Source organism: Alosa sapidissima, chromosome 20 (assembly GCF_018492685.1).
Source record: "Alosa sapidissima isolate fAloSap1 chromosome 20, fAloSap1.pri, whole genome shotgun sequence".
NCBI lineage: Eukaryota > Metazoa > Chordata > Actinopteri > Clupeiformes > Clupeidae > Alosa > Alosa sapidissima.
This window is the reverse complement of record NC_055976.1, coordinates 18,797,098-18,815,912: the sequence shown is the minus strand read 5'-3', so window position 1 is coordinate 18,815,912 and position 18,815 is coordinate 18,797,098. Positions and strand designations below refer to the sequence as shown.

At 43.9% G+C, this 18,815-nt stretch overlaps 1 long non-coding RNA gene across 1 annotated transcript; it reads right to left on the bottom strand.

Moving 5' to 3' along the window:
* Nucleotides 1-2,551: 2,551 nt before the first annotated feature.
* On the bottom strand, nt 2,552-3,971 carry LOC121694404. The gene is made up of 2 exons (XR_006025744.1): nt 3,395-3,971; nt 2,552-2,959 (listed from the first exon to the last, which is right to left on the bottom strand). It is a non-coding gene; the product is annotated as an uncharacterized LOC121694404 (long non-coding RNA).
* Nucleotides 3,972-18,815: the final 14,844 nt, after the last annotated feature.

The following is an 18,815-nucleotide window of genomic DNA, read 5'->3' as shown; positions in this document are numbered from 1 at the left end:
ATACGAACATTTTTATTTTATTAAGTAATGTCAACTATTTAACTATTTTACACTGATAATGAAAAGTCCGCTAGTTAGCAAGCTAATAGAGCTAACATGGAATGTTTTGGTGTTTGTGAACAGGAATGGGGTCATAGCTAGCATAGCGGAGTAAGACATAAGACATTTGTACTTAATAAATTGCCTTCCCTTCAGCGCATGTAAACTTGGAGAAGGACAGTGATCCAGTCAAATCCCTTAGCCGAGCTATAACTGTAGCTCAAGTTAACTCTGCATAAAAACATACCTGTCTGTTGGTGCGTGTGTGTGTGTCTGTGTGTGTGTGTGTGTATGTTTGTGTGTGTGTGTGTGTGTGTGATTGAATTACAGGAAACATACAAAGATACAGGACCCTATCATGACAGTTAAAATCGTATCGTCACTCGTCAAAAGCTTATTCAAATTTAGTAGGATGTGGCCAGTCTACATTGGGAGGGTTTTCGTTATAAACGTCGAGCGCATGGCGCAACAAGGTGTTCCTAAGTTTTTTTAATCAGTCATGGGTGTGTTTGGGGCGTATAACATAATTTAAACCAATGAGAATGACATCTGTCATTCCCTTTAACGGCGCAAAGCGCAATGTCAAATAAATGCATCAGTATTTTGACATTCAACGGCGCATTTGAAGGAGGCTGCTTGCGAGACCGTATGGAATAGTCATTCCACTAAACCATGCTTTACTAAAACCTAGCATAGCCTTCATGCATTTGCACTCCTCTATTATTTGAACTGATTGGAAAAGTGAAACTAACTTCACCATGGTGTCAGTCAACGACAAGACAGTTATATGCAGTTACTTTCACTATTGACTGACAATGGGTTACCATCAAAAAACATAGGCTGGAAAAAGTAACACTTACCCTAATATTGCTCAAATGATTATCCTGCAGAGGAGTTGCTTATATCTCGTGACAGTGCGTCTTCAGCTGTGCTCCATACATGTCTCTCGCCTCTCCCCTAATCACTTTTAACCGTCACTACCAATTTGCAAATGATGGTAAATAACTACTCATCATGAGATGTACAGTATTTCGTAATATCTTTATTCTAATTATGTTTCCTATTGTAATCGTGCAATTTGTAATGTTTTGCTTGGACGTGGCTGGTGTGCGTTCATGGATGATAGGTGCGCGTTGACAATGCGCTCTTAAAATAACATATAAACAACTCGCCATAGACTTCTGACCAGGTGTACAATAGCGATTTTTAGACAATGCGCTAAGCCACTCCCTAAGTTGTTAATTGCCACACCCCTGGGCACATTGTTTAAAAATTAAACGTGCAAAATAAGGAATTAAACTTCGCGCCAGATGTGCCAGTGTGCATACAGCCCACAGAGACAATAGTTAATGTTGAGTGAAATAATTGCATCGACATGGACACTTCCTGTTTCCTGTCCGGACCTATACTGTTGCAATGTCACCACCACACAGATAAAACCCAGTCAGCTGTTCTAAGACCTGCTGTAGTCACTTACAAGTAGGTGAGTAGAGAGAGACACACTGGGATAGGGAAAGAAAAGAGAGATAGAGGGAGGTGGAGAGATGGAGGAAGAGAGAATGAGGGAGAGAGAGAGAGGAGGGAGAGAAAATGAGCGATGCAGGGAGAGAGAGTTGGAGAAAGCAGGAGAGAGGTGTGAAACATATGAGCAACGTCAGCACCTCTGCGAGAAACTCTGCAACTCACCCCAGGAGAAAACACCTGCCAAAGAGGGAGGGGGGGAGGGCGGGGTGGAGAAGGGAGCGCTAGATGGAGAATGAAGGAGGGAGAGATGAAGAAGAGGAGGGAGAGGAGGAACGAGAGGAAGACAGGGAAAATGGCAGTGGGATGTTTAGGGGCTCATTGGTGAAAGGTGACTGGTATTTAGCACACACTTTTATCCAAAGCACCTGAACTCTTACTGGCACGACCAGGCAACGATGCCACCACCACTCCTCCACGCTTGCCTGAGCTCCTGTTTTGTCTTGGTTGTCTGCCTTAGCAAAACAAGTTAGCATTTATTTGCCATATCAATTACAGTGGACATCTCTGAGTTTTAATATAACAGAGAAAAGTAAAGGGAAGAAATCACAGCTAGAAGGAGAAACAGTGTGTGTGTGTGTGTGTGTGTGTGTGTGCGCGCAGGTGAGTGTGCATGTGTGTGTAAGTGTATGTGTGTGTGTGTGTGTGTGTGTGTGTGTGTGTGTGTGTGTGAGAGAGAGAGGTTTGTGTTTGTGTCTGTATGAGATTCGGCTGGTGCATTTCCAGGGCTGCTGCAGCAGTTGAGAGCTCAGGCTAGCTGCCAAAGTGTTGAAGGCCAATCCTAATAACAACAGTGAGAGCAGACACTTTCTTTAGACCCCGTGACAATTTTTAACACCACTCTGTGCCACCCCCAGACAACCACAACACAACACACACTGTCCCTGCTGTAAGTGGACATTGAGGATGCACTTAGAGGAGCTCCTTGAGCTCACGGTAATCACTTAATGACCTGACACAAAGTAGGACAAAACAAGCAATTTGTATGTAGTTAATTTTGTATGAACATGATGACATTTAACAATGACATGACGTTTATTTATTATTTAACACCCCGTCAAAATGAATATTTTAAGGCATTATGTCTAATACACAAGTTCAGATGAAAAATTAACTTTGCTTTTGTGTCCTACTAAAGAACAGCCATGAATCTCTTCAGAAATGATCAGGCACTGCATAACGACATGGCATCGGAGCTTTGGAAAGTCTCTTATCTGGGGCATGTAGTTTATTTCTCATGAATGTTTTGCTCTTGTTTTGATGTATGGGCACTTCATCAGCGTCCTCGTCGCACACTGAATGGAATGAATAGCCGGGGCAGCGGTTTTCCATCAGGGGATGTCTGTGTCGGACGCGCTTTGAAAAAGGCATGTCAGGACTCCATGGAATCTCCAGTGATCTGTTTCATAACAGACACTTTTATTTTTTTTATATTTTGTAACAAGCCTTAGAAAGTTTTGGACTGTGCTGCTTGTTTGCTATGCTCTATTTTCCATGACACCATTAGTTGAATGAGGGGCCCCAGTGTGTGTGTGTGTGTGTGTGTGTGTGTATGTGTGTGTGTGTGTCTGTGTGTGTTTGTGTGTGTGTGTGTCTATTCTGCATACTGATCCTTTATTGGTAGTTGGAGAGGAAGAAAGGGAATTCTAGAACATCACATTCTAAATGTTGATGTTCTATACTAAAGGATGTTACATATGGGACATTTAATGGGAGGCAAAGACAAAACGAGGCAAACAGACGAGGATGAATGAGTAAAGCTGTTTACATTAACACATACTTCCGGAGACCTGAAAGTGTTGATGCACTCTGTATCTGACAGGTGATACCTGACCTCAAGTTGAGCCAGGTGAGGGCCAGGTGTGGGCAAGACATTGATTCCTTCAGCATCAGTGTCCATCCTGGTAGTGGCTTTTTGGACTGGCCATCTCTGAGGTCTGTCTGGGCCTCTCATGGACAAACGGCCAGGGCCAACTGATTGACAATCGTGCCTCTCTACCCACACTCAAAAAACTGCTGCCTGAATTACCAAAGGTAACATGACATTCATTCTAACATCCGGGCGACACTGCGTCCGCAACTGAAGCGCTCCATTTGCGTAGTGTAAAAATAGTTTTAATAGTCTAATTTTTCCAAACACATGCATGTTACGTCTGGTGTAACCAGTTCCATTGATTATAGTGGAAGCTAATTGCTAATTGTTGTGGCAGACGCAACGCGAACAGAATGCTTCATTCACGAGCCCGGTGTAGCTTCCATGTAAGACCAAAAGCAGACATCAGCTGAGCCACTGTGGAGTGTCTGAGTATCTTTGGACAAAAGCTGCTGCTAAATGACCATGGGCCCTATCATGACAGTCAAAAGCGCATCGTAACTCGTCAAAAGCTTATTTAAATTTAGTAGGATGTGTCCAGTCCACATTGGGAGGGTTTTCGTTATTAAACGTCGAGCGCATGGCGCAACAAGGTGTTCCTAGGTTTTTTAATCAGTCATGGGTGCGTTTGGGGCGTATAACATAAAACAGAACAGCATTTATCCTGCAGAGGAGTTGCTTATATCTCGTGACAGTGCGTCTTCAGCTGTGCTCCATACATGTCTCTCGCCTCTTCCCTAATCACTTTTAACCGTCATTACCAATTTGCAAATGATGGTACGAGATGTACAGTATTTCGTAATATCTTTATTCTAATTATGTTTCCCATTGTAATTGTGCAATTTGTAATGTTTTGCATGAACGTGCGCTGGTGTGCGTTGTGCACCTGCCAATATGACTGTTGACAATGCGCTCTTAAAATAACATATAAACAACTCGCCATAGACTTCTGACCGGCTGTACAATAGCGATTTTTAGACATTGCGCCAGGCCACTCCCTAAGTTGTTATTGCCACACCCCTGGGCGCATTGTTTAAAAAATAAACATGCAAAATAAGAAATTAAACTTTGTGCCGGGTGGAAAACGAGTTTTAAGCCATGCGCCAGGGTGCAAGATTAAGGGTGTCACGATTTTGAAATTGATCGAAATTACATCTCAATCTCGAACTTCGAAGAATCGTAGAATCGACAATGCAGCCACACCCCCAATGTCACGTCCAGCATGTATGCCAAGACGCACAAACACACATGCACGTGCTGAACTGCAGCGTCAACACTCTAATTTTAGGCTGCAGCCAGTTAAAATATACACATCAACCTATCGAAATCAAAGCCCCTCTTGCTACTTTGAAATCACCGGTGTGGAAGTATTTGTTCTTTCACGTCAATTTAAACTAACTTAGCCTACTCAACTTAGCAAGTGAAAAGATGATCTAGTTACAGTCCAAAGTTACTGGCTTAAAATGCACATTGATAAACATATTCCATGAACACTAACCTTGGGTCTCTTTGGAGTGTGCTGAAACAATCAAATTAACATTCTGTGTTGTTTCATTCCACTATGTTTATGTCTCCATTTTAGCCTAATGTTAGTTCTGTTTACATTACAACCACGCGGTTGCAACGGATTCAAAATAAAAGCGGTTTCAAAATAAAATCCCCCCGAAACATAAAAGGAAAAGGCCAAAAAGAGTTAAATAACATATACGGAATGCATTAGTAGTAATATTTAAAAAAAGATCAAAAATTTAATCGAATCGTGACTTTAAAATCGAAAATTACATTGAATCGAGGATTTGGAGAATCGTGACACCCCTATGCAAGATACAGCCCTAAATGTAACATGACATTCGATCAGTCAGCTGAGTCATTGTGAAGCATTGTTAAGTAGATCTTGGCCGTGTTTTTATTTGTGAGTGTGTTTTATCCCTACGAGACGAGGGACCACAGACATCAGCTTTCCGTTTTTCTGTCTAAAATATCCCTTACTTCACTGCAGTGCAGCAGTCTTCTCAAAGGTTCAGTGTTCAAATATCTGCTCTTAGAAAATATTAGCAGAAATGTAAATAAGCCAGAACATAAATAGCAATAAGTGCATTAGAAACAGTAAGTGCATTAGAAACAATTCTATTCGTTATTTCTCTTTTGTTTTTGTAACTGGGCAACTTTGAGAATCAGATATCCCATCATTCTCCTTCTCTGTTTCTATCATGGACTCATCTGAGGATGCCTATTCATGCTCTCTCTCTCTCTCTCTCTCTCTCTCTGTGTCTGTTGCTGTTAGACTGTTAGAGCTTTCAGAGCTCTTGAATGGATGGTTTGGAAAGTTTGTGGAAATCTTTTTCTGTCTTTGTGTGTGTGTGTGTGTGTTAAAGGAGAAGTTCGGTGTGATATTGACCTAAAGTGTGTTGAAACATGATACCGAGTGTGAACTTTTGTCTCATAACTCATCTCGGCTTGTCCCTTGCACTCCAAAATCTGGCACTAGTTAGCCAATGCTACCAACAGGTTTTCAATGGGGGTGCCTCGGGCATCGGCCTAGCCATGCAAATAAATCACTGTTTAACACCATTTATGAGGCTCAAAGTAGCTCCACACTTCATTGGTAGACTTCTGAGGGCCCTGACATGTAAAACGAGACATTGAGAACTTTGAAAAAGCACTGGTAGTTTATTTACAAGACAATTTATACAGACAGTACCTTCAGAAAGGTTTACCGTTCGCCGCCATCTTGAATTTAGTCACAATAAGTCAAGTGACGAGTATGAATGAACAGGTATGATAAGGGATCAGATTCCAAAAATAATTCTGTGGAAATGCATGGATTCCAGTTGCAGCTACTGGAAGCAACTGGAATCATGCATTTCCACAGAATTATTTTTGGAGCTATGAGACCAAAGTTCACACTCGGTATCATGTTTCAACACACTTTAATTCAATATCACACCAAACTTCTCCTTTAAGAAAGAGTGATATGGGGATATGTTTGGTGATTTTGTGTTTGATTCAGAAAAATTGCCTTTTGGAAAACAATAATTGAACATTGAATGTGGCTCAACTGTTCCTATAGAGTTTTTTTTTGGGGGGGCGGACCGGTTGAACGGTGACTTTAACCGTTGTCTGGGTTGGATGTTTTAATGCTGTATTTTCTGTAGCGTGGACATTTGAATACTCTCTCTCTCTCTCTCCATCTGTATTGAAGGTTGCCCATTGAGGCTGAGGAGGCGGCCGATACATCATTTTTATACCTCTAAAATCGGAGGGATCGTGATTGATGTGGCACTCTGACGTCAGCCTCCCAGAGGCTTCAGCATCTCCTCTCCTTCTGGGCGCCACGGAGACGACGAGGGCAACATCACAGGAGAAAGGAACACAGGACCAGAGAGGGGGGGGGGGGGGTATTGGAAATAGGAAAGGATGACTGGACACACACACACACACACACACACACACACACACACACACATATATACACAGATACTGACAAGAAGAAAATGAGACAGAGAGACAGAGAAAAGGGAAAATAAATACTTTGCACACACATCACAGTCCCGTCTGACACCAGGATCCAACTCCTGAGCATACCTGTCAACACTCCCGTTTTTACCGGGTTCTCCCGTATCTCCCGGCACCCTCCCGTTTTGTTATTTCTCCCGGAAAACTCCCGTAATTTGCATGGCCATAAAACTTCTGTTAGTCTGACATCTCTCAGGTTGCCAGATTGTGTATGAACTACACCCTACACATACATGATCACTTACTTTCAATTCCAACCGTTTTATCATAGGCTAAAACCTGGCAACCCAAAACAAGGAAGCGTGTGCCGACTGCACAGCCTGAGTCCAGCAAGCAAGCGGGCTAGTTGAATAGCCTACTCCAGAACTAGCTGTTGTCAAATTATTGGGAATTTAAGTGATTAACACATCACATAAACTGTTATTGAGTGTTGTTGATACACAATTGGCAACTTGTGTCCTCGGAACCGAATCTGACTGTAAGCAGCTTTGGAGTTTTGGAAGTAGGCTGCAGGCAGGCAGACTGGTGGATACATTCTGGCATGCATAGGCTTTCGGTAGCCTAAGGTAAAAGCAACGACCGAAATGCAGTGTTGAAACACGTGTATGAAACATGTTAAATATGCAAACACTGATTGCAGCCCCCCCCAAAAAAAAAAAAAAAAAATCTCCCGTTTTTGGAAAGCTAAATGTTGACTCCTGAGATATAACTGTGTGTGAGTGTGTGTGTGAGAGAGATAGAGACAGAGTGTGTGTGTGTGTGTGTGAAAAAGAGAGACAAGGAGAGAGATAGAGAAAGAGAAAGAAGTTCTGTGCGTCAGTCTTTACCTCCGTGCCAAAGGCCTCTTCCTACTTGCCATGGCCCTCTGCTGTTCGTCCTCTGGATGTTCACTCTATATATACCCCCTGTGTGGTTGCCTCCCAGTGTGTGTGTGTGTGTGTGTGTGTATCTGTCAGGCAATGAATCAAAGGCCTAGAGCTGTGTGTATGGGTATCAGGCGTGCAGGCCGTTGCCCAAACAGAGGCATGGAGACTCAGGAAGTGAAGTGCAGTGCCCTCTTCCCCAGCCCTGCTGCATAGACAGCATGCCACAGGGCACGCACACACACACACACACACACACACACACACACACACAGACACACACACACACTTACTCTCATATAGATAAGCACATACACACACACACATTCAGACACACATACACACACACACACACACAGCACACACACACATACAGACACACACACACACAAACTCACACTTACTCTCATATAGATATGCACATACACACACACATACAGACACACACACCACACACAGCACACACATACACGCGAATACACACACACACACACACACAATCTATCTTACATACAAACACACACACACACACACAAACATACTCTCTAGCCCACAGGCACACACATTCTATTTTCTTTTACACACACACAAACACACACATACTGTACATATGTACGTATATACACATGCATATACACACAGACTCATATCCCATTGGAAAACCAGAACACCTTAACAGCAAGAAGCTTCAGAGTTGCAGTCCAACAAACACACACACATACACACACGCACATGCACAAACATGTTTGCACAATGTTGAGTGCCAGACATCAGCAGCCGGTTGCACCAGTAGAACATAAGGTCGATCGTAAGTTTAGGTGTGTCTTAAACCTTACGTTGAAACTAACTTGCAGTAAGGTCGATCGTGAGTTTAGGTGTGTCTTAAACCTTACGTTGAATCTAACTAGCAGTAAGGTCGATCGTAAGTTTAGGTGTGTCTTAAACCTTACATTGAAACTAACTAGTTTTAAACTAGCGGTGCATTCTTTTTCTGTTGCACCATTGCTACTTAAGGTACACCGTAGTTAGTAGCTACGAAATCAAAATGGCGTTGCATAGAATTATGTTTTTTTTCCGTATCATATCACCGGCCTCCAAGTCTAGGGGAGCTTGGGGCACGGCACAACCATGTTCTCTTGCTTGATCTTAAAATACAAAGAGAACGGACAAGTCAAGGCTCAGGTGTTGCACACTGGCATTCAAGATTCCTTCTTCTCTGCCAGCTATATGGTACCTGCCCCCCATCTCCATCCCTCCCTCCCAGGGTGCCATCTACAGGCCTGGAGATACTCTCCCAGATATTTCCCCTGACAGCAGACTGGATATGTGCAATGTATGCAATGTCAAAGTGTGCAAATACTAAAACATGCAAACTTTTAACGGAGTGTCTATTTACACCCCTGGTGGAATAGCCTTGGCCACACAGCTGAAATATTCACACCCTGTGACATAACAACAAAAAGACGTTGCTCACGTACACAAAAAACATGGCGGACATTCGTTTTTTCGTCAGCAGAAAGTGAAAAATTCTGAAAGGTTTCAGCACTAATATCAGTTTTAGATTGAAAAGTTGTTTTTTATTTTCATAATCTTGGTTCAGTGAACAAATACAACCGTCAGTTTGTTAGTTAATAGAAATTTCGTGAATATAACGTTTAGACCTATAAACTATACATTTACCGGCAAACACAATATACTTGTGGAAGCAGATAGTGCAGTGGTCACAGACATGGGTTAACATGTGGGAGGCCGGGGTTCGATTCCTGTGTGATGCGTTACGGCGTGAGTGTGCATGTGTACCAACATCTCTGGAGAGAAGGCGCGCAATTTGAACAAGAAATCGGTTGTCAACCGAAAGTTTTGATTGCAACAATTAGCTAGTTCATGCACCAGGGTGTAAATAGCATACAGTACTATATACACCAGGGTACGAATAGCATCCACTTTTAACTATACATTAATGCAAACAGCATGCCTTATTCAGAGTGTTTATTACACAGCTGAGCTATTCACACCCTGTTACGTAACAACAAAAAAACATGTTGCTTGTTTTTATTATTATTACATTGTGTGATCAATATGCCAGAATAAATGCACAGGGGTGCAAATAGCATACACTGATATTTGTACCAGACTGGGTATTAATAGAACACATTGCTGTGTGCACCGGGGTACAAATAGCATACATTGATATTTGTACCAGACGGGGTACTAATAGGACACATTGCTGTGTGCACCGGGGTACGAATATAATTCACTTCTAATTGCACCAGGGTACGAATAGCATACACTACTAATTGTACCAGGGGTACAAATAGCCTTATCCAACTTTTAAATGAAAAAATGGTAACACTTTATAATAACTACACACAATTCATCATTTGTTAAGCCTTTGTTACTTATTAGTTAATGGTTTGTTCATCATTAGTAATTTATTTTTCATACATTATTATTTATGTGTTTGAATAAATGCAAATGTAAACTTTATAACTCATTTGTAAATATGTTGCAAGGCATAAAACGTCCTCACTTTAGATGAGCTCACAAAATATCATTAACTAACCACTTGTGACTCCTGAGTTAATCATGAATTATAGTATTAGGAAGTGGTTTATAAAATATGTATCCTCACCTTAACTAATCATTAGTGCATGTGTATGTAACAATGCTAAATAATGGAAATATTACTTCATCAAAAACATATTATTGCATCATTTATTAAGTATTAACAATAATGTATAAACATATTTTAGATATAGGCTTATTTACTATGAACAAACCATTTATAACTGTGTGAACAAACGCTTTACTGATAAATTATGTATGAACAATACATTACTAATAATGAACAAACCATTAACTAATTAAGTAACAAAGGCTTAATAAATTATGAATTGTGTGTAGTTATTATTAAGTGTTACCGAAAATATTCATCATAAGAAATACAAATGTTACTTACAACACACACACACACACACATTTTAACCAGCAAATTCTCACACACTATAGCTTAAAAATAAGTCTCTAACACACCCTCTTCTCATCACAACACACCTCTCCCTGTTATTTTATGTGCTGCTCTCACTGATCTACTGGAGAGTCCAGTTTGGGCCAAAATGGACGATATCCTCCGAGCTCTTCCTTATTACGTATCTGCATCTTTCCCCTTGATGTGTTTCTTTACATGCTTTTTTTGCCGTTTTAATTTTTCACTCCATCTTTTTCACTCCTCTCCATCTTTTTCTTTTTCCTTATTTCCTTTCATCCCCCATCCCTCTTTCTTATACTACCTTTTCATTCTTTCTCACAGATCAACCCCTCCCCCACCCACACACACACACACACACACACACACACAGGGACGCTCACACCCACACACATGGACGCTCACACTCACACACACACACACCACCCCATCCGTTTTGTAATTCTCTCCTCCGGCAGCAGCAGGGTGTGTGAGTCACCAGTCGTCTCATTAAGGCCCTGCCAAATCTGTACGATTTAACCGTGTGTGTGTGTGTGTGTGTGAGTGTCAAGGGGGGAATTGGGTGCAGGTACAAGGGGGTGAATGCGGTAACGAAGAGAATGACGAGGATTTCGTGTATGTGTGTGTGCATGCGTGCGTGTGTGGATGCACGTGTGTGTGTGTGTGCGCACGCTCGCGTGTAGGGGGGTGAGCTCCTGCAGACACCCTGCACATTTTGTGACAAACTGGATGTCACACACACAGTCACATGTGCTCACACTCGCTCTCTCACACACACACAGTCACATGTGCTCACACTCACTCTCTCACATGCACACACACACACACACACACACACACACACACAGAGTCATAAAACACGCGCCTGCACTGCCTAGCCTTGCTCCTGGACCCCGGCACCACTATATCTGCACGACCGTTGGAGATGGAGAGAGAAAAAAAGAAAAGGACAAAAATGTCTTTGGATTTATGGCCCTGCCTCTCTGATGAAGCCGTTCACAGGCGGTATGAACCTGCCACCGAGTTCACACAGACACACACACACACCTCCACCCTACAAACACACACACACACGCCCTACACACACACACCCTATACACACCCACACACACCCACCCCCCCACACACACACACACATACAGACAGACACACACACACACACACACACACACACACACCCTACACACACACACACATACTGTATGGGTGTGCATATATATTTATTTAGCAGCCGATCCCCACGGACAGCGGAGGAGCCTTGAATGCAGCATCAGTGGCATGTCGCTGGGGAAACGAGAGAAATCATTTGAAGTTTCATGTCTACCGGTATTTGTTGTCTGGCCAGAAACACTTGAGCCATTATGGCTCAAGGAGACAATCTCTCTCTCTCTCTCTCGCTCTCTTTCTCCTCTCTTCTCTGTCTCTCTCTCTCTGCACGTCCGGTGCTTTAGACAAGCACTGAAATAAAGGAATATAAACATGGCCTCCACAGAGCTATCCACTCCTCATGCAGGAAAAAACACACACACACACACACAAACACACACTCTTTTTTTTCCTGCCAAGCACCATTGATTCTGGTCAATGCAGTAGTGTTTTGTTTTGCCCGGAACGTGCAGAAGAGGCTTTCGACGGACCTCTCTGAAATGAACGAGTTCAAAAACAACCTGTGAGCTCTGTGGGACACACCCACACACACACGCACACACACACACACACACGACCTGTGAGCTCTGTGGGACACACGCACACACACACTAGAGTCGGGCCGGGTCGGGTTCGGACAAATATTTAGAAATTGTAGTCGGGTTCGGTTCAGTTTGTTTTTTGAGAATAAAGTAAAATTTAAAAAAGACCTAATAGCTTTCTTCCTGTGTGCAAGATTTGTTTATCGTGACAATGCATGCATGCACACGCGTTGTCACGATACATAAACAAATGGTTATGCACATTTCGCACATATATGCACATAAGCACAGTCTTGGGTGACGTTAAAAAAAGTTGTTAGCCTATCAGGAGATTTTAAGATTATTTGCGTTGCATACTGTGGTAAAGACATAGGCTACCGGTAGGTCGTCTTGTTCAACTGGATGAGGATTTCCTCGAGTTGCCCCAATTAACGTCGATGCTGCATATGGATCAGTGACAGAGGCACTGTAGTTTCAACGACTGTTGCAGTTCATTTTTAAGACTTTTTGTCAATGGTAAGACAAGAATTCTATTTCAATAGGCTATGCTTGCTTGGGCCTCTTGTGTTAATGTGGGCTGTGTGTGACCTGCACACTCATCTGATTCTGTAGACAATTTGTTGTGTGTTCCGTTTAATGGGCTAAAAAGGCTATCCACAAACGTGAACGTTTAATCACTAGCATGGGAATAACTGAGGCATCATCTGCGTCGGGCTCGGGTCGGGTTCGGACATAAAAATGAAAATGCCTGTCGGGTTCGGACGCAATTCTGTCGGACGCGGGCCGGGTTCGGACAGAAATTTGCGGCCCGATCCGCACTCTAACACACACACACACAACTTGTGAGCTCTGTGGGACTGCTGAGGATGTGCATTAAACATATTTTTTAGTGTTCCATGATCACACAGATACACGCATTGTGTCTCTCTCTCGCGTCCGGTGCTTTAGACAAGCACTGAAATGAAGGAATATAAACATGGCCTCCACAGAGCTATCTACTCCTCATGCAGGAAAAACACACTTACACGCACTCGCGCACACGTACACACACACACACACACACACACACAAACACTGTCTGATCATCACATTACATTTAAAGGAACATTTTAAAACAATTTCTCATCAATTCCTTCCTCTCCTCTTGTCTCTCTCTCTCTCTCTCACCCCCTCTCTCTCTCTGTATCACCCCTGGGCTCCTGGGCATATCCATGTCAGTGAAAGGGCATGTGCAATAACATAATTAGTGGCATGTGGTCCGGCAGAGCAGAGTGGAGCTGAGCTGAGCAGCCAGAGAGCCTCTCATTCTGACTTTAATAAGGCCGGAGGATGAGTCATCCACTGCACCACAGAGAGAGAGGGAGAGAGAGAGAGGGGATGAGAGAGAGAGAGAGAGGAGATGAGAGAGAGAGAGAGAGAGGATGAGAGAGAGAGGGAGGGGATGAGAGACAGAGGGAGAGATGGAGGGAGAGAGAGTGACAGAGAAGAAGAGGGAGATGGTGGAGAAAGGAGAGATAGGACGGAGTGGTGGAGAAAAGAATGGGGGGAGAGAAAAAGTGAGTGAAAAAGAGGGAGGAAACCAGAGAGAGAGAGAGAGAGAGAAAGAGAGTGAGAGACAGCAAAGGGAGTGTGATGAGAGACAGAAAAGAAACAGACAGCAAGGGGGAGAGATGGAAGAGGAGAGGAAAAGGAGTGCAGAGAGCGACAGACACAACGAACACAGAGAGAGAGAGAGAGACACACACACATACACACACACTCACAGACACACATACACACACACTCACAGACACACATACACACACACTCACAGACACACATACACACTCGCTGAGATGAAGAAATTAAACTAAACTTTAGCACGCCAACCAAACACTCCAGCACACACAACCAGCTGGGTGGAGAATGGCATGCAAGGCCCAGCAAAGACACACAGAGAGAGACACACACACATACACACACACTCACAGACACACATACACACACACGCATACACACACACACACACACACACCACATAGAGACAAACACATGCACAGGCATATGGACCCTCACACACAGGGGCACACACGTGCGCACACACACACACACACACAAACACACACATACACACACACACACACACACATACACACACACACACACCACATAAAGACAAACACAGGCATACGCAACCTCACGCATGTGACATTAATATAACAAAGACATCAGATGAAATAATCAAAATAAAAGAGGCAGGTATAAACCACAAAACAAGGCCTAAAAACGAAGCATCAAGGCCATCAGCCTCTCACTGGCAAAACCAAGAGTGCAGCAGAGCGGAGCTTAGCAGGAACGGAACAGCGCCCCCTATATACAGCTGCACACCCAATCACCACCAGCAGCCGCTGAATTGGCAATTAGGACGTCACCGCCAGGACGTCCTGCAACACAGCCCACACACAGACACAGAATAGAACAGGACAAAGCACAACACAAACACACCATATACATACCCTGGAAATCCAGAGTTCTCGCGAGAGCACAATTTGAATTTACTCAGCGAGTCACTCTGGCAATCAGTAATGATGCTCATTACCCATGCTGTTGGAGCCGAGCTGCACCAATCACATCGGTGTATCTGATATAGGCGGGCCAGAGGCGAGTTAAACAGACGACGACCGCGCTGCTATGTCGAAGTCCGGAATCAGTCAGTAAACATTGGTCGTAGTGTTATCCAATTGTGTGCAGTGACATTTTCAAATGCATGCTTGGTGCTGCCCCTCGAGTTGGGCCATTTTCATTACTTAGCCAGACCCTAAATCCTAAATCTTACCATATACACTGAGCATAACAACAACAGAACACTAGCTGAACATAACAACAACAGAACACTAGGTTACGGGGACGCTGGCGAGACACGCCGCTCCGTCTGGCATCATGTTTTTGTTTGTTTTTATGTAATGTTCGTAATTTTATGTAATGTCATGTTTATTTTTTTGTATTGGTTTGTCTAGTTAAATGTTTTCCCTATTTATTTACGCTATTTTTGATAGTTTTCGTGTTATTCTTAGTCCTTTTTACTGCTTCTAAGTCAGCTGATGTCTTGACATTTGTCCATTGGGAGCTTGCTATGGCTAACGTTAGCTTTTGCCCTAGCTGGGCATCGGACATCCTTCCATCTATCCGTGAGCGGTGCAGCACTTCACTGTCTGGTCGAGGGGATCTCTCGGGACAGCTGGACCTAGGGCTACTCTGCGAAAGATCTGCCGTGGCCGCCGAGCTGTTGCTGACCTGCGAGCTGCCTTGCCAACTGCAGACTAACGTTAACGGTGAAGAGCGGCAATCTCACGGAGCAACAAACAGTCGCTGTTAAGCCGAATTGCGGATCTACACGATCACCCAGTATTTTGGACTGTGCTTCCAGTCATCTCCAGACTGCAGTCTACAAGGCCTAGAAGTTAGCTTCTAACGTTAACGTTATCTCCAGACTGCCAGTGAATTCACTGGGTTAGTCAGTTGCTAAAGAACTTTGTTGGCATTGCATCGGTTGTGAAGACACAGCTCTGTGCGCAGTTTTTACGGATCATCATTGCCCTTGGACATTTTCAGCTGGTTTGGAAATTGGTTTGGTGTCTTTTGGACTGAGTGCTAGCCTCCCAGAATGCAATGTGTGTGAATGCTGGTTTGTGTAATGTCGGTTCTAGTTAGTGTAGTTGCGTTTTCCTTGTCATGTATGTGTTAGCTTGTGTAGTCTTTCTTTAGGTTTTACCTTGCATAGGTGCACTCAGTCCAAAAGACACCGACGTTACACAGCCCCCTTGCGCAGAGCTGTCCTCCTCTGCTCCCGCCAGCTCCAGCCTCGAACCGCCCGGCGCGGAGTCACTGCCCAGGCCAGCGTAGTCTTCTTCGCGAACGCTTCTACAGGCCCCTCTTCCGGCAAGATCTCCTCCCATGGCAGCAGGCAGGTCCAGACAACAGCACCTCTCCTCCGTCGGCAGTAGCGATAGAAGGCCCCGAGCTTTTTAGCAGCCCTTACAAGGGCTCTCTCTGGATCCTCTTGCATGGGCCTCCACCCAGTGGTATGGTCTTCCATTCCCAGCTTCTCTCGCTGGGCGGAGGCCATGTTCGAAAGTCGCTTCTGACACCAATGTAACGATTTGATAGCGACACACTCAGTTGTCCAATCAAAGGTTTATTCGCGGAAGCGGGAATTAGCCAACACCAAGACCAAGACACCATTACATAGGAAACACAAGGGAAGTCAATAAAATAAGCACGATACACGAACACCTATGTAATGGTGTCTTGGTCTATGTGTTTGGCTGATTCCCGCTTCCGCGAATAAATCTTTTGATTGGACAACAGTGTGTGTCGCTATCAAATCGTTACAATATTGATGTAGAATAATAATCTGTTGGTTGATCTAAACAAAATGGTATAGCCTATTTGTGCTTTTTTCACTGAATGACTTTCTTTTTTGAGTAATTTTAGAGAAAGCCAAGCTTCCCTTGAAGTCAGAGCGGCCGCCTCTGCTGTGAACATGGCAGTGAAGGCCACACCATTATGTGGATTCAACATACTGTAGATACTACATTGAATTGAATTTCAGGGAATTCAATACAAGTTTTCTCCCTTACACTAGCTTACTTTCTCTTTCTTCCTTTCTGTGTGTGTGTGTGTGTGTGTGTGTGTGTGTGTGTGTCTGTGTGTGTGTGTGCACATACATCACTTCTTCAGCTAAATCAGGAGATGCATCAATGCTGCTTTCCACACATTGTTTTCCAATGAAAGCATTCGGCTACAATGAGCCAACTTGTACTCTCCTACCCCCCAAACCATACATATGCAAACACACACACACACACATACACACAAACATACATACACACACACACACACACACACACATACACACAAACATACATACACACACACACACACACACACATACACACAAACATACATACACACACACACACACACACACACACACACACACACACAAACCACATATGTACAAACACACAGAGACATACACTACCGGTCAAAAGTTTGGGGTCAGTTAGAAATTTCCATTCCACTCCATTATAGACAGAATACCAGCTGAGATATTTTTTTTTTAATCAGAGCAGTAGTTTTCAGATTACATTATGTGCTTACATATTTGCATTTCCAAAGAATGGAAATTTCTAAGTGACCCCAAACTTTTGACTGGTATTGTAGTTGAATACATACACACACACACACACACACACACACACACACACACACACACACACATACACAAATGCATATTCCATACATACATGGTTAGCTATGCTGTCTGACTGAGCATGTAAATAGATGGCCTATTCTCCATTGTTGCTTGTGTGCAGTCTGAATGTAGAGAGTGCTAATTGTGGTATGTATTGACAGACAGACAGAGCATCCACACACACACACACACACACACACACACACACACACACAGACTAACATTCCCATCTGAACGCTCATACCCTGTTAGCACAGACAAAGCTGGCTGTGACAGGCGAACAGTAAATAAATGCATTAATCAGATGAAGACGATAACAATGGTGGAGGCTCCGCAGCTCCGAGCGCCATATGGTGTTTACACAAGACGTGCCTTTTGTTCTCCCCCTCCTCTGCATACGTTTGAACGCCGTCGCCACCCCCTGGAACTTCACTGTCGCTCAGCGGGAGAATTTCCATTCTTTGGGCGGCAGGGTCAGTCCACCCAGAGACAGGAGATGGGTGGAAGAGATGGGGAGGAGAGAAGAGAGGAGGAGGAGGAGGAGAGAGAGAGGAGAGGAGAGAGGGATACAGGCAAGGAGGAAGAGAGAGAGAAAGAGAAAGGAGAGAGGGATACAGGCAAAGAGTAGGAGGACAGAGAGAAAGAGATGAGGAGAAGGAGATACAGGCCAAAAGGAAGAGAGAGAAGAGAGAGTGATACAGGCCATGAGGAGGAGGAGAGAGAAGAGGAGAGAGTGATACAGGCCATGAGGAGGAGGAGAGAGTGATACAGGCCATGAGGAGGAGGAGAGAAGAGGAGAGAGTGATACAGGCCATGAGGAGGAGAAGAGAAGAGGAGAGAGTGATACAGGCCATGAGGAGGAGGAGAGAGAAGAGGAGAGAGTGATACAGGCCATGAGGAGGAGAAGAGAAGAGGAGAGAGTGATACAGGCCATGAGGAGGAGGAGAGAGAAGAGGAGAGAGTGATACAGGCCATGAGGAGGAGGAGAGAGAAGAGGAGAGAGTGATACAGGCCATGAGGAGGAGGAGAGAGTGATACAGGCCATGAGGAGGAGGAGAGAGAAGAGGAGAGAGTGATACAGGCCATGAGGAGG